We start from the raw sequence: 15319 nt of genomic DNA, 5'->3' as shown, positions 1-15319 counted from the left end.
GCATTTTGAGACATGCTATTCTTCAGGGACAATCTAAACGACATTGAAATTGAAAATAGGCAAAAAATAAGCACAAACCTAAAGTGTGTAAAAAACACAAAAAGCAAACCCACAAAGGGTTAACTACTTACAACACCCCAGGATGCGACAAAAAAGCAATGAAGCAAATGTGAGGATGTGGCCTGTAATTAAAGAATAAAAACCATTCTTCTGCTCAATTCGATGGAGGCAAGAAGAGAGCCAAGGAAGGCGGGGCCAAAGCCAATGCAGAGATCGCAGAGGTAATGGAATTTATATAAAAAATATAACCAACTATAAAGATAATAAAATAAAATAAAAATTAAAAAAATATATTTTTTCCTTGTAAAGAACAACAAATTAAATTAGACAAACCACAACTGCAAAAAATGGAAAACAAAACCAAAACCAAAAAACAAAATGAAATAAACCAAAAGACACCAAAAGCAAAAAGACAAAATAAAAAAACAAGACGGAAAAACCCAAATCAAAAACAAAAAATGAAGAAAAACAAAAAAAACAAAAAGAAAACCCCAAAAAATAAATAAATAAACCAATATGTAAACTAATTAGCGAAAATGTAACATATCTGACCTCTCATAGAATCACCAAGTGGTCCATACGACAGCATGGACGACCGCCGCCCTCAAAGAGATGAGCAGTGCCATTCATGCTGTTAGAGAGGCAACCCTAAATATACCTAGAGCCAGAAGGGGAGGATTCTGGAAACGGCCGCCGTGTAGTAAGGCTGGAAGTTGACAATCTACACTAAAAACAAGATTGGCATTATGGAGTCCCAAATTTTAAGGGGTGCTTCAGCAACTTTTTAAATGTATCCAAATCCAAAGCTTGTAAGTTTTGGATATACTTTAAAGCAACCTTTCTGAATATTTTTAATATTAAGGAACCCTAGCAAGAATGCTTGGGTCCCAGGGAACCCCTGATAATTATTACTTTATCTACAACTCAGGGAACATTGGTGTGAACAATTAAATACATTCCCACAGTATGTGACATTCAGGGCTGCTCTATAAAATAACATTATTTCCAGTTATATTAATTTAAAGAAACAAATAATAATGACCCAAAAGAAATACAGACAGTGAAAATTTTACTGTTCCCTGGCATTGGTGGTCCATGCAAAAGTGTTACCTTACATTGATGGTCAGTTAAGAGCTCCCTTACATTGATGGTCCTTGAGAAGCTCCCTTACACTTTTGGTCAGTGAAGAGCTCCCTTACATTTAAGGTCAATGAAATGCCTCCTTACATTGATGATCATTGAGAAGCTCCTTTACATTGATGGTCATTGAGAAGCTCCCTTACACTTTTGGTCAGTGAAGAGCTTCCTTACATTGAATGTCAGGGAAAAGCTCCCTTACATTGATGGTCATTGAGAAGCTCCCTTACATTGATGGTCAGTGAGAAGCTCCCTTACATTGATGGTCATTGAGAGACTCCCTTACATTGATGGTCAGTGAAGAGCTCCCTTACATTGATGGACATTGAGAAGCTACCTTACATTGATGGTCAGTGAGAAGTTCCCTTACATTGATGGCCAGTGAGAAGCTCCCTTACATTGATGGCCAGTGAGAAGCTCCCTTACATTGATGGTCAGTGAAGTGCCCCCTTACATTAATGGTCATTGAGAAGCTCCCTTACATTGATGGCTAGTGAATTGCCCCCTTACATTGATGGTCAATGAGACGCTCCCTTACATTGACGGTCATTGAGAAGCTCCCTTACATCGATGGTCAGTGAGAAGCTCCCTTACATTGGTGGTCATTGAGAAGCTCCCTTACACTTTTGGTCAGTGAAGAGCTTCCTTACATTGAATGTCAGGGAAAAGCTCCCTTATATTGAAGGTCAGTGAAATGCCTCCTTACATTGATGGTCATTAAGAAGCTCCCTTACATTGATGGTCATTGAGAAGCTCCCTTACATTGATGGTCATTGAGAAGCTCCCTTACATCGATGGTCATTAAGAAGCTCCCTTACATTGACGGTCATTGAGAAGCTCCCTTACATCAATAGTCGGTGAGAAACTCCCTTACATTGATGGTCAGTGAAGTGCCCCCTTACATTGATGGTCAGTGAAGTGCCCCCTTACATTGATGGTCAGTGAAGTGCCCCCTTACATTGATGGTCAGTGAGAAGCTCCCTTACATTGATGGTCATTGAGAAGTTCTCTACAGTGATGGTCATTGAGATACTCCCTTACATTAATAGTGAGAAGCTCCCTAACATTAATAGCAGTGTAAATTTTGACATCAAATTTCGATGTAGTTTTAGTGATAGTCTTTTGAATACAAAATGCTATTTTAGTTTTAGTCGTATTTTAGTCATCTGAATTGTTTTAGTTTTAGTCATATTTTAGTTGGCTAAAATCTCCATTACATTTTAGTTGACTAAAATCATTTTATTTACTAAAATCTAATGGGTTTAGTAAATTGTAATAGATTATTAGAATTTCCATTTTGCTTGAGGTAATTGTAGCCGTATAAATATAAAATTGTATGTTAGTGCAAATAAAAAAAGTATCACGGACAGTAGTCAATTGTTTCTGTCTAGAATTTCCAAACTTGTTATATACTCCTGAAGTAAAACAAAATCTAATAACATGTTATTATTTATGGTATCAAAGTTTAAACAAACTCTACACACGCAGATTTAGCCGTTATACATCTTTATAAGTAAAACGTCACTCACTCACCTTTTCGTTCCGTTTTTGTTTGGTGACGAAAATTGGAACTGATTTTCGTCATATTTTGCATCAATCGATGAAAATTCATAGTAATTTTCATTTAGTTTTCATCACTGGAAACACATCGGTGACGAAAATGTAGCGTATTGTGAGAATTATGATGAAAATATTTTCGGCGACTAAATTAACACGATGAGGCACCTTTACATTGATGGTCAGTGAGAAGCTCCCTTACTTTGATGGTCAGTGAGAAGCTCCCTTACATTGATGGTCAGTGAGAAGCTCCCTTACATTGATGGTCAGTGAGAAGCTCCCTTACATTGATGGTCAGTGAGAAGCTCCCTTACATTGATGGTCAGTGAGAAGCTCCCTTACATTGATGGTCAGTGAGAAGCTCCCTTACATTGGTGATTAGTGGAGAAGGGCCTGCTTAGATTGGTAGTCAGTGGGAGAAGGACCACCTTACATTTGTGGTCATTTGGAGAGGGACCAACTGCATTAGTGGTTAGTGAGAAGAATGTGGCGATGAAATTAACACGAAGCATCTTTACATTGATGGTCAGTGAGAAGCTCCCTTACATTGGTGATTAGTGGAGAAGGGCCTGCTTAGATTGGTGGTCAGTGGGAGAAGGACCACCTTACATTTGTGGTCATTAGGAGAGGGACCCATTGCATAAGTGGTTAGTGGGAAGAATGTGGCGATGAAATTAACACGATGAAGCACCTTTACATTGATGGTCAGTGAGAAGCTTCCTTACATTGATGGTCAGTGAGAAGCTCCCTTACATTGATGGTCATTGAGATGCTCCCTTACATTGACGGTCATTGAGAAGCAACTTTACATTGATGGCCAGTGAGAAGCTCCCTTACATTGATGATTAGTGGAGAAGGGCCTGCTTAGGTTGGTGGTCAGTAGGAGAAGGACCACCTTACATTTGTGGTCATTAGGAGAGGGACTCATTGCATTAGTGGTTAGTGAGAAGAATGTGGCGATGAAATTAACACGATGAAGCATCTTTACATTGATGGTCAGTGAGAAGCTCCCTTACATTGGTGATTAGTGGAGAAGGGCCTGCTTAGATTGGTGGTCAGTGGGAGAAGGACCACCTTACATTTGTGGTCATTAGGAGAGGGACCCATTGCATAAGTGGTTAGTGGGAAGAATGTGGCGATGAAATTAACACGATGAAGCACCTTTACATTGATGGTCAGTGAGAAGCTTCCTTACATTGATGGTCAGTGAGAAGCTCCCTTACATTGATGGTCATTGAGATGCTCCCTTACATTGACGGTCATTGAGAAGCAACTTTACATTGATGGCCAGTGAGAAGCTCCCTTACATTGATGATTAGTGGAGAAGGGCCTGCTTAGGTTGGTGGTCAGTAGGAGAAGGACCACCTTACATTTGTGGTCATTAGGAGAGGGACCCATTGCATTAGTGGTTAGTGGGAAGAATGTGGCAACGAAATTAACACTACGAAGCAACTTTACATTGATGGTCAGTGAGAAGCTCCCTTACATTGGTGATTAGTGGAGAAGGGCCTGCTTAGGTTGGTGGTCAGTGAGAGAAGGACCACCTTACATTTGTGGTCATTAGGAGAGGGAACCATTGCATTAGTGGTTAGTGGGAAGAATGTGGTGATGAAATTAACACGATGAAGCACCTTTACATTGATGGTCAGTGAGAACCACCCTTACATTAATGGTCAGTGAGAAGCTCCCTTACATAGACGGTCATTGAGATGCTCCCTTACATTGACGGTCATTGAGAAGCAACTTTACATTGATGGTCAGTGAGAAGCTCCTTTACATTGATGATTAGTGGAGAAGGGCCTGCTTAGGTTGGTGGTCAGCAGCAGAAGTACCACCTTACATTTGTGGTCATTAGGAGAGGGACCCATTGCATTAGTGGTTAGTGGGAAGAATGTGGTGATGAAATTACACGATGAAGCACCCTTACATTGACGGTCATTGAGAAGCAACTTTACATTGATGGTCAGTGAGAAGCTCCCTTACATTGATGATTAGTGGAGAAGGGCCTGCTTAGGTTGGTGGTCAGTGGGAGAAGGACCACCTTACATTTGTGGTCATTAGGAGAGGGAACCATTGCATTAGTGGTTAGTGGGAAGAATGTGGTGATGAAATTAACACGATGAAGCACCCTTACATTGACGGTCATTGAGAAGCAACTTTACATTGATGGTCAGTGAGAAGCTCCCTTACATTGATGATTTGTGGAGAAGGGCCTGCTTAGGTTGGTGGTCAGTGGGCGAAGGACCACCTTACATTTGTGGTCATTAGGAGAGGGACCCATTGCATTAGTGGTTAGTGGGAAGAATGTCTTTTACATTGATTGTCAATAGGAAGAACATCTCCCTTAAAGATAGCTAGAAAGATATTTGTATCAGTGGTTACTCATTTCTCAAGGAACTCCTAGCAACCATCTGGAGGAACCCTAGGATTCCATGAAACCCTGGTTGAGAAAGGCTGCTTTAAAGATATGATCAGCAGTTGTTTAACGTTCAGGCCCCACTTCCTGTTCCATCTCACATCAATCTAATAAAGGGGAAGTGGGGAGATTTTCCCTTACTTCCTGTACTGTCAAATCGGAAGTGAATGTAATCTTCCAAATGGGACACAGACAGCAATAAAGATTAGACTGAGCCTCCAACCCTTCCCTCACTCTATCCAAATTGTACTGGATAAAAGTTGAAGCTGGAGCAAAGCTTCACACTAATTTCTATATATATGTAAAACACTTTTATGAAGATTCTCCATTCTCTTTAAAGTCTGAAGAACAGAAACAGCCCCCTTTTTTCACATACATTCTTTAGATGTCACACAATGAATAAACTTCACTTCTGCCTTATGTCAATTAGCTAATTAACAGCATTGTGTGTCAGTCTTGCCGAATAATAGAGCACCTAGGAATAAGACTAATTATGAGAACAATGGGGAGAGGTTCTTTTTTTTTTTTCTTCTTCTTCTTTAATAGAGGGAGCCTGTGACCAGGGGCTCCGTACAGCAGGCATGTAGAGGATTTGAGGGTGTACGGTCACTGATGGCAAGACCTTTGTCTGATCATAGTACACAATGGAAGCCTCTTGCTCAGAATAGACGGAGGTTATCGTTAGCATATTCTAAAAATTCCTTGTTTTCCCCCCAAACCTCCAGTCCGCTCCCCTCAAAGGCTCCTTTGTCTGTTCACAGGAAGAGACTCCGGACAGCTGAAAACCAGAAGGCGTCTGTGGAGAATGAGATTACTCAGCCGAGAGAAAGCAGCGCCAAGCCTTGCCACCTCTGCCAGAACTTTGTAGCTGTCCTGTTGCGGTGCCCAGCCATATCCACTCAACACATACAGACATCAAGCAACCAATCAGCACGTGTGCACACACAAAGTCGTCTGATTGTGAGTACTAAGACACCGTGGCCATGAGCCAAATTCCCCTTATACACTGAGCCGCTGCCATGTCTTCTGTCATGCCAGGCAATGGTGCGCTGCTAATTAATGTACAGAGAATGACAGGGCCTGTACATCAGGCTCCTGGCACACATTAAACAACATGCTGGTTGTGCCCACTAAAGACAAGCTGCTCTAATCTGCTATCCAGATCTCAACTATAGGCTGCCATTTCCGGCCTTACACAGTTCAGGTGTATCCATGGTCTCAATAAACCCAATATCCTGCCATGCAGCTTCACTCCAGTGGCTGGACTCACTCGTTCCGGGGGTCTGGTCTCACTCACTCAAGGTGTCTGGTCTCACTCCCTCTAGATGTCTGGCCCCATTCGCTTCTGTCAAGCTTTAGCTGTGCTGCCCTGCTTTGTCTGTATTTATGTATTACCTCCCTATAGGTATGAGATCTCATGACCTTCAGGTGCCCAGCTTCCCTTACCCCAGGGTTCTGGCCTCAATCAGTGTAGATGGCTGGTTTCAGTCACTACAGGTTTCTGGTCTCATTCACAAGTTTCTCACTGCAAATGTCAGACTTTACTGCAGGTACCTCGACTTCCTCACTCCAGGTGTCTGACCTTCCCCACTGCAGGTGTCCCACCTTCCTCCATCATTGAATGTGTCTATCCTCCTCGGCTGCTGGTGTCTCACCTTCCCCACTGCAGATGTTTCACCTTCCCCACTGCAGATGTCTCACCTTCCCCACTGCAGATGTCTCACCTCCCTTGCTGCAGGTGTCCCACCTTCCTCTATCATTGAATGTGTCTATCCTCCTCGGCTGCTGGTGTGTCTCCTTCCCCACTGCAGATGTCTCACCTTCCCCACAGCAGATGTCTCACCTTCCCTACTGCAGATGTCTCACCTCCCTTGCTGCAGGTGTCCCACCTTCCTCCATCATTGAATGTGTCTATCCTCCTCAGCTGCTGGTGTGTCTCCTTCCCCATTTCAGATGTCTCACCTCCCTTGATGCAGGTGTCTCACCTTCCTCATTGCAGATGTCTCACCTTCCCCACTGCAGGTGTCTCACCTTCCTCACTGCAGATGTCTCACCTTCCCCACTGCAGATGTCTCACCTCCCTTGCTGCAGGTGTCTCACCTTCCTCATGGCAGATGTCTCACTTTCCCCACTGCAGGTGTCTCACCTTCCTCACTGCAGATGTCTCACCTTCCTCACTGCAGATGTCTCACCTTCCTCACTGCAGATGTCTCACCTTCCCCACTGCAGATGTCTCACCTTCCTCACTGCAGATGTCTCACCTTCCCCCTGCAGATGTCTCACCTTCCACACTGCAGATGTCTCACCTTCCTCACTGCAGATGTCTCACCTTCCTCACTGCAGATGTCTCACCTTCCTTGCTGCAGGTGTCTCACCTTCCTTGCTGCAGGTGTCTCACCTTTCTCACTGCAGAAGTCTCACCTCCCTTGCTGCAGGTGTCCGACCTTCCTCCTTTATTGAATGTGTCTATCCTCCTTGGCTGCTGGTGTCTTACCTTTCTCAATGCAGATGTCTCACCTCCCTTGCTGCAGATGTCTCACCTCCCTTGCTGCAGGTGTCTCACCTCCCTTGCTGCAGGTGTCTCACCTTCCTCACTGCAGAAGTCTCACCTCCCTTTCTGCAGGTGTCTCACCTTCTTCCCTGGCTGTAGGTGTATGTGTAATACCTACAGCACAATATATACCCATCTACCAAATATTGCAGCTAACAGCTGCAGGTGTCTTACCTCCCTCAGTGCACTCCCCCCCCTCCCAACACCCATTGCAGGTGTCTCACATTCCTTCCTTTCTGCAGGTGTCTCACTTCCCGTAGTACAGGTATCCCACCTGCCACCCTCGCTGTAGGTGTCTCCCCTTCCTCTCTCATTACAGGTGTCTCACCTTCCTCCCTCACTTCAAGTGTCTCACCTTCCTCCCTCACTGAAGATGTCTCGCTTTCCTCCATCACTACAGGTGTCTCACCTTCCTCCCTCACTGAAGATGTCTCGCTTTCCTCCATCACTACAGGTGTCTCACCTTCCTCCCTCACTGAAGATGTCTCGCTTTCCTCCATCACTGCAGGTGTCTCACCTTCCTCCATCATTGCAGGTGTCTCGCCTTCCTCCATCACTGCAGGTGTCTCACCTTCTTCCATCATTACAGGTGTCTCGCCTTCCTCCATCATTACAGGTGTCTCACCTTCCTCCATCATTACAGGTGTCTCGCCTTCCTCCATCACTACAGGTGTCTCACCTTCCTCCATCATTACAGGTGTCTCGCCTTCCTCCATCACTGCAGGTGTCTCACCTTCTTCCATCATTACAGGTGTCTCGCCTTCCTCCATCATTACAGGTGTCTCACCTTCCTCCATCATTACAGGTGTCTCGCCTTCCTCCATCACTACAGGTGTCTCACCTTCCTCCATCATTACAGGTGTCTCGCCTTCCTCCATCACTGCAGGTGTCTCACCTTCTTCCATCATTACAGGTGTCTCGCCTTCCTCCATCATTACAGGTGTCTCACCTTCCTCCATCATTACAGGTGTCTCGCCTTCCTCCATCACTACAGGTGTCTCACCTTCCTCCATCATTACAGGTGTCTCGCCTTCCTCCATCACTACAGGTGTCTCACCTTCCTCCATCACTGCAGGTGTCTCACCTTCCTCCATCATTACAGGTGTCTCGCCTTCCTCCATCACTGCAGGTGTCTCACCTTCTTCCATCATTACAGGTGTCTCGCCTTCCTCCATCATTACAGGTGTCTCACCTTCCTCCATCATTACAGGTGTCTCGCCTTCCTCCATCACTACAGGTGTCTCACCTTCCTCCATCATTACAGGTGTCTCGCCTTCCTCCATCACTACAGGTGTCTCACCTTCCTCCATCACTGCAGGTGTCTCACCTTCCTCCATCATTACAGGTGTCTCGCCTTCCTCCATCACTGCAGGTGTCTCACCTTCTTCCTTCATTACAGGTGTCTTGCCTTCCTCCATCACTACAGGTGTCTCCCCTTCCTCCATCACTGCAGGTGTCTTGCCTTCCTCCATCACTGCAGGTGTCTCACCTTCCTCCATCATTACAGGTGTCTCACCTTCCTCCATCATTACAGGTGTCTCGCCTTCCTCCATCACTACAGGTGTCTCACCTTCCTCCATCATTACAGGTGTCTCGCCTTCCTCCATCACTGCAGGTGTCTCACCTTCTTCCATCAATACAGGTGTCTCGCCTTCCTCCATCACTGCAGGTGTCTCACCTTCCTCCATCACTGCAGGTGTCTCACCTTCTTCCATCACTACAGGTGTCTCACCTTCCTCCATCACTGCAGGTGTCTCACCTTCCTCCATCACTGCAGGTGTCTCACTTTCCTCCATCACTGCAGGTGTCTCACCTTCCTTTCTTGCTACAGGAGTCTCACCTTCCTCCATTACTGCAGGTGTATCGCCTTCCTTCCTCACTGCAGGTGTCTCGCCTTCCTCTCTCGCTACAGGAGTCGCAACTTCCTCCATCACTACAGGTGTCTCACCTTCCTCCATCACTGCAGGTGTCTCCCCTTCCTCCATCACTACAGGTGTCTCCCCTTCCTCCATCACTACAGGAGTCTCCCCTTCCTCCATCACTACAGGAGTCTCACCTTCCGCCATCACTACAGGTGTCTCACCTTCCTCCTTCACTACAGGTGTATCTCCTTCCTCCCTCTCTGCAAATCTCTTACCTTCCTTCCTCACTGCTGTGCAGGCCCTACTTTCCTCCCATACTACAGGTGTTTCACCTTCTTAAGTTCACGTTTATTTATTTCAGGTACTTATATAGTGCCATCAATGTATGCAGCACTTTACATATATATTGTACATTCCCATCAGTCCCTAACCCTCAAGGGGTGTACAATCTAAGGTCCCTAACTCACATTCATACATACACATACTAGGGCCAATCTAGACAGGAGCCAATGAACCTACCAGCATGTCTATGGAGTGTAGGAGGAAACCGGAGAACCTGGAGGAAACCCACTCAGGCACAGGGAGAACTTGCAAACTCCAGGCAGGTGGTGCCATGGTTGAACCCGAACCAGCGACCCTAGTACTGCCAGGCGGATGTGGTAACCACTTATCCACTGTGCGTTGACCCACCTTCCTCCCATACTGCAGATGTCTTACCTTCTTCAGTTCAGGTGACCCACCTTCCTCCCTCACTGTAGGTGTCTTACACCTCCGTAGCGCAAATGTCCCACCTTACTTCTTCACTGCAGGTACACACTGCTGGTGTTTCACCCCCGTTAGTGCAGTTGTCCCACCATTCTCCCTTACTGCTTCTGGGGTCCTACCTTCCTCCCATACTACAGATGTCTCACCTTCTTCATTTAAGGTGACCCACCATCCTCCCTCAATGCAAGTGTCTCTCCTCCCTCCTCCACAGGGGATGTCTCACCTCCCACACTGCATTCTCTGACCTCTCTCCCCAACTGTAGGTGTCTAATTTGAGTCCAGCCTCAGCCACCACCTCTGACCCCATGGGGTTTATTTACTAAAGCTGGAGAGTCCAAAATCAGACTCCCTTCTGCATAGAAACCAATCAGCTTCCAGGTTTCATTGCCAAAGCTTCATTGAACAAGCTGAGGTTAGAAGCTGATTGGTTTCTATGCAGAAGGGAGTCTGATTTTGGACTCTCCAGCTTTAGTAAATAAACCCCCATGTGTCTAGTGGGTGGTTAGCTGACTCTCTCCATAGGTAGACAGCGCAGAGTCACAGTAAACGCCATGATATGCTGTTCTGCATGCCTTCAGCATTGACTGATACGTACCTTTCAGCCGTGTTCATGAGTGACCTGGGAGCCCGGTAACCCCTTCAGTAATGCAAATCTGGACTTCACCTCTTCAAGTTGCACTTTGGCCCTGCTCCTCTTGCCTTTTCGATGTCATTATTAGTCTATTGGTATGATGACCAGGCTCACTGACCAATAATGAGTTGTAGAAGGAGGTAGCACCCAGGGGCGGACTGACAACTCATGGGGCCCCTGGGCAATAGGGGATCATGGGGCCCCTGTGTCCTTGCCCAAACTCAAAAAAGCCTATGAAAAAGGTACCAGGGGCATCTCATGGGGCCCCCTACTGACCCCGGGCCCTCGGGCAGTGCCCGAGTTTCCAAATGGTCAGTCCGCCCCTGGTAGCACCATGCCTACTCCAGTGGTAAATTCTCTGATTTGTACACCTGCTGGAACCATTATGGGTGGGGGGGGGGATTAAATTATGGGGAATTCAGCTGTAGACACTTCAAGATGGGCAGGGACACCAAGGCTTCATGTTGCTTGTCAACAGAGCCAGGAAATAAGTCAGGGAGATCTTGACACTAGTGTCCCCATGAAGCCAAGAAATGTCTCAGCCTAGCAGACTTTGCTTTTAACCGAAATATCAGATGAGTGTGTGCTGATACTTTAAGGTCTTATTGAAGTTTTCCCGACTTCATATGTTCACTGCTTTACACATCATAAAGCCTCATTTCCTCCTAGTGCAGCTTTTCCTGAACTATAAACGCATGGACCAAGCTAAACCAGGGTCTCTGCTGCCCCCACGTGACTCATTTCAGCATTGCAGATATATGTTGTGTCAAATGAGTTTTGGGACAAGAGTGGCAATTTAAGATGTTTACAAATAGTACAGGCCAGGGGCAGACTGAAAACTCATGGGGCCCCCGGGCAATAGGGGATAATGGGGCCCCTGTGTCCTCGCCCACAGTCAAACCACACCCAAAAAAAGCCTATGAAAGGTACCAGGGGCATCTCATGGGGCCCCCTACTGACCCCGGGCCCTCGGGCAGTGCCCGAGAGCCCGAATGGTCAGTCCGCCCCTGGTAGAGGCTTGTGCGCTGCTATAATACAAGTGTGATAAGGGAAGGAGGAGATTGCTGCACTCACTGATCGAGTGTACTCACACTCAAATTAAATAATTTAACCCCTCACCTACAGGGCACTTCTACCCCCTTCCTGCCTACAGGGCACTTCTACCCCCTTCCTGCCTACAGGACACTTCTACCCCCTTCCTGCCTACAGGACACTTCTACCCCCTTCCTGCCTACAGGACACTTCTACACCCTTCCTGCCTACAGGGCACTTCTACCCCCTTCCTGCCTACAGGACACTTCTACCCCCTTCCTGCCTACAGGGCACTTCTACCCCCTTCCTGCCTACAGGACACTTCTACCCCCTTCCTGCCCACCGGGCACTTCTACCCCCTTCCTGCCTACAGGGCTCTTCTACCCCCTTCCTGCCTACAGGGCACTTCTACCCCCTTCCTGCCCACCGGGCACTTCTACCCCCTTCCTGCCTACAGGGCACTTCTACCCCCTTCCTGCCTACAGGACACTTCTACCCCCTTCCTGCCTACAGGACACTTCTACCCCCTTCCTGCCTACAGGGCACTTCTACCCCCTTCCTGCCTACCGGGCACTTCTACCCCCTTCCTGCCTACAGGGCACTTCTACCCCCTTCCTGCCTACAGGACACTTCTACCCCCTTCCTGCCTACAGGGCTCTTCTACCCCCTTCCTGCCTACTGGGCACTTCTACCCCCTTCCTGTCCAGGCCAATTTCCAGCTTTCAGCGCCGTCGCACTTTGAATGACAATTGCGCGGTCATGCAACACTGTACCCATATGAATTTTTTATCATTTTTTTTGTGACAAATAGAGCTTTATTTTGGTGGTATTTAATCACCTCTGGGTTTTTATTTTTTCTTAATCAAACCAAAAACCACTGAAAATGTAAAAAAAAAACGGTTTTTCTTAGTTTTTGGTATAAAAGTTTGTAAATAACTGATTTTTCTCCTTCACTGATGTGCACTAATGAGGCTGCAGTGATTGGCACTGATAGGCTGCACTGATGGACACTGATAGGTGGCACTGATGGGCGCTGATGAGGAGGCACTGGTAGGTGCCACTGATGGGCATTGACAGGCATCACTGATGGGCACTGAAAGGCAGCACTCATATATGGCACTGATAGGTGGCACTGATAGGCGGCACTGACTGGCACTGATAGGCGGCACTGACTGGCACTGATAGGCGCCACTGACTGGCACTGATAGGCGGCACTGACTGGCACTGTGAGGCGGCACTGATAGGTAGCACTGATGGGCACTGATAGGTGGCACTGACTGGCACTGACAGGCAGCACTGACTGGCACTGATAGGTGGCACTGATTGGCAGCACTGCTAGGTGGCACTGACTGGCATTGATAGGTGGCACTGATTGGCAGCACTGCTAGGTGGCACTGACTGGCATTGATAGCTGGCACTGAGTGGCACTGATGGGTGATACTGAAAGGCAGCTCAGATGGGCACTGAAATGTGGCACTGATGTGGCACTGATGGGCACTGGCAGGTGGCATGGATGAGCACTGAGAGCTGGCACTGATGGACACTGACAGGTGGCGCTGCTGGGGCTACACAGATCATCAGAACACACTAATCATCAGTGCTCTGATGATCAGTGTACATGTCCCCTCTGAGGAATGCCGATTAATGGCTCTCCTCTCTTCTGTCAGCATGACAGCTCGAGGGGAGAGAAATGAACCGACATTTCCCTGACACAGCTGATCACGTGTCTGAGCCGACATCTCTTCGGCTCTTTCCGAGGGACACAGCGCACCGCCAATCGCCATGCTGCGCGCTCCGGGAGCCGCTCATGCTCGGTGAGAATGGGAGGACGTCATATAACGTCCTCCCAGAACGAGAGAACCACCTTGCGTCCGTCATATTACTATATGGAGGGTGGAAGGTGGTTAAGCAAAATTGTGATGCGATACCCCATCAGGAATTGAAAACATATGCTCTAAAAAACATTCAGTGACAGTCCAAAAAAAACCTTCCAAAATCGTGCGAAAATAACAGTCCAATCCAACATAAGTTGTGCTATCAACCAGCAATATTCAACGCCATGCTTGAAATGTGGCCCCACTCCCTGCTCACCTTGAATGTTGACCTATAAATTATAATAGTGATCTCCAACTTTCAAATCCATAAATCTTTCCTTCCACGTGCTATGTCTCCATAGGACCTTTGGCTCCAAATCTGTGCAAAATATTCCGTAGTGCAACATCGTTTTGTAAAAACAAATCTCTAAAACAAAACAAATCTCTCATAGTGTAGTAATTTTAATAAAATGCATATACTGTATCTATACACAGATAAAGTAGCCAATTAAAGACAAAGAAACCGCTGTGTGTTCACTTACATAAGGGGCCACCAGACACTTGGAATCACTATTCCTCCCACTGACACCATCGATGGGGCACTATTCCTGTCACTGTCTCCATCGAAGGGGCACTGTTTCTCCCACTGACAACATTGATGGGGTACTATTCCTCCCACTGACTCCAACCATGGGGTACTATTTCTCCCACTGACTCCAACCATGGGGTATTATTTCTCCCACTGACTCCATCCATGGGGTACTATTCCTCCCACTGACTCCTTCCATGGGGTACTATTCCTCCCACTGACTCCATCCATGGGGTACTATTCCTCCCACTGACTCCATCCATGGGGCACTATTCCTCCCACTGACTCCAACCATGGGGTACTATTTCTCCCACTGGCTCCAACCATGGGGTATTATTTCTCCCACTGACTCCATCCATGGGGTACTATTCCTCCCACTGACTCCATCCATGGGGTACTATTTCTCCCACTGACTCCATCCATGGGGTACTATTCCTCCCACTGACTCCATCCATGGGACACTATTTCTCCCACTGACTGCATCCATGGGACACTATTTCTCCCACTGACTCCATCCATGGGGTACTATTCCTCCCACTGACTCCATCCATGGGGTACTATTTCTCCCACTGACTCCAACCATGGGGTAGTATTCCTCCCACTGACTCCATCCATGGGACACTATTCCTCCCACTGACTCCATCCATGGGGCACTATTCCTTCCACTGACTCCATCCATGGGGTACTATTCCTCCCACTGACTCCATCCATGGGACACTATTCCTCCCACTGACTCCATCCATGGGGTACTATTCCTCCCACTGACTCCATCCATGGGACACTATTTCTCCCACTGACTCCATCCATGGGATACTATTTCTCCCACTGACTCCATCCATGGGACACTATTCCTCCCATTGACTCCATCCATGGGGTACTATTCCTCCCACTGACTCCATCCATGG

This window comes from Staurois parvus, unplaced genomic scaffold, assembly GCF_062004578.1.
Source record: "Staurois parvus isolate SC_StPar_1 unplaced genomic scaffold, SC_StPar_1.0 ptg000095l, whole genome shotgun sequence".
Taxonomy (NCBI): Eukaryota; Metazoa; Chordata; class Amphibia; order Anura; family Ranidae; genus Staurois; species Staurois parvus.
The sequence above is the reverse complement of the archived record's forward strand: the minus strand, read 5'-3'. Positions refer to the sequence as shown.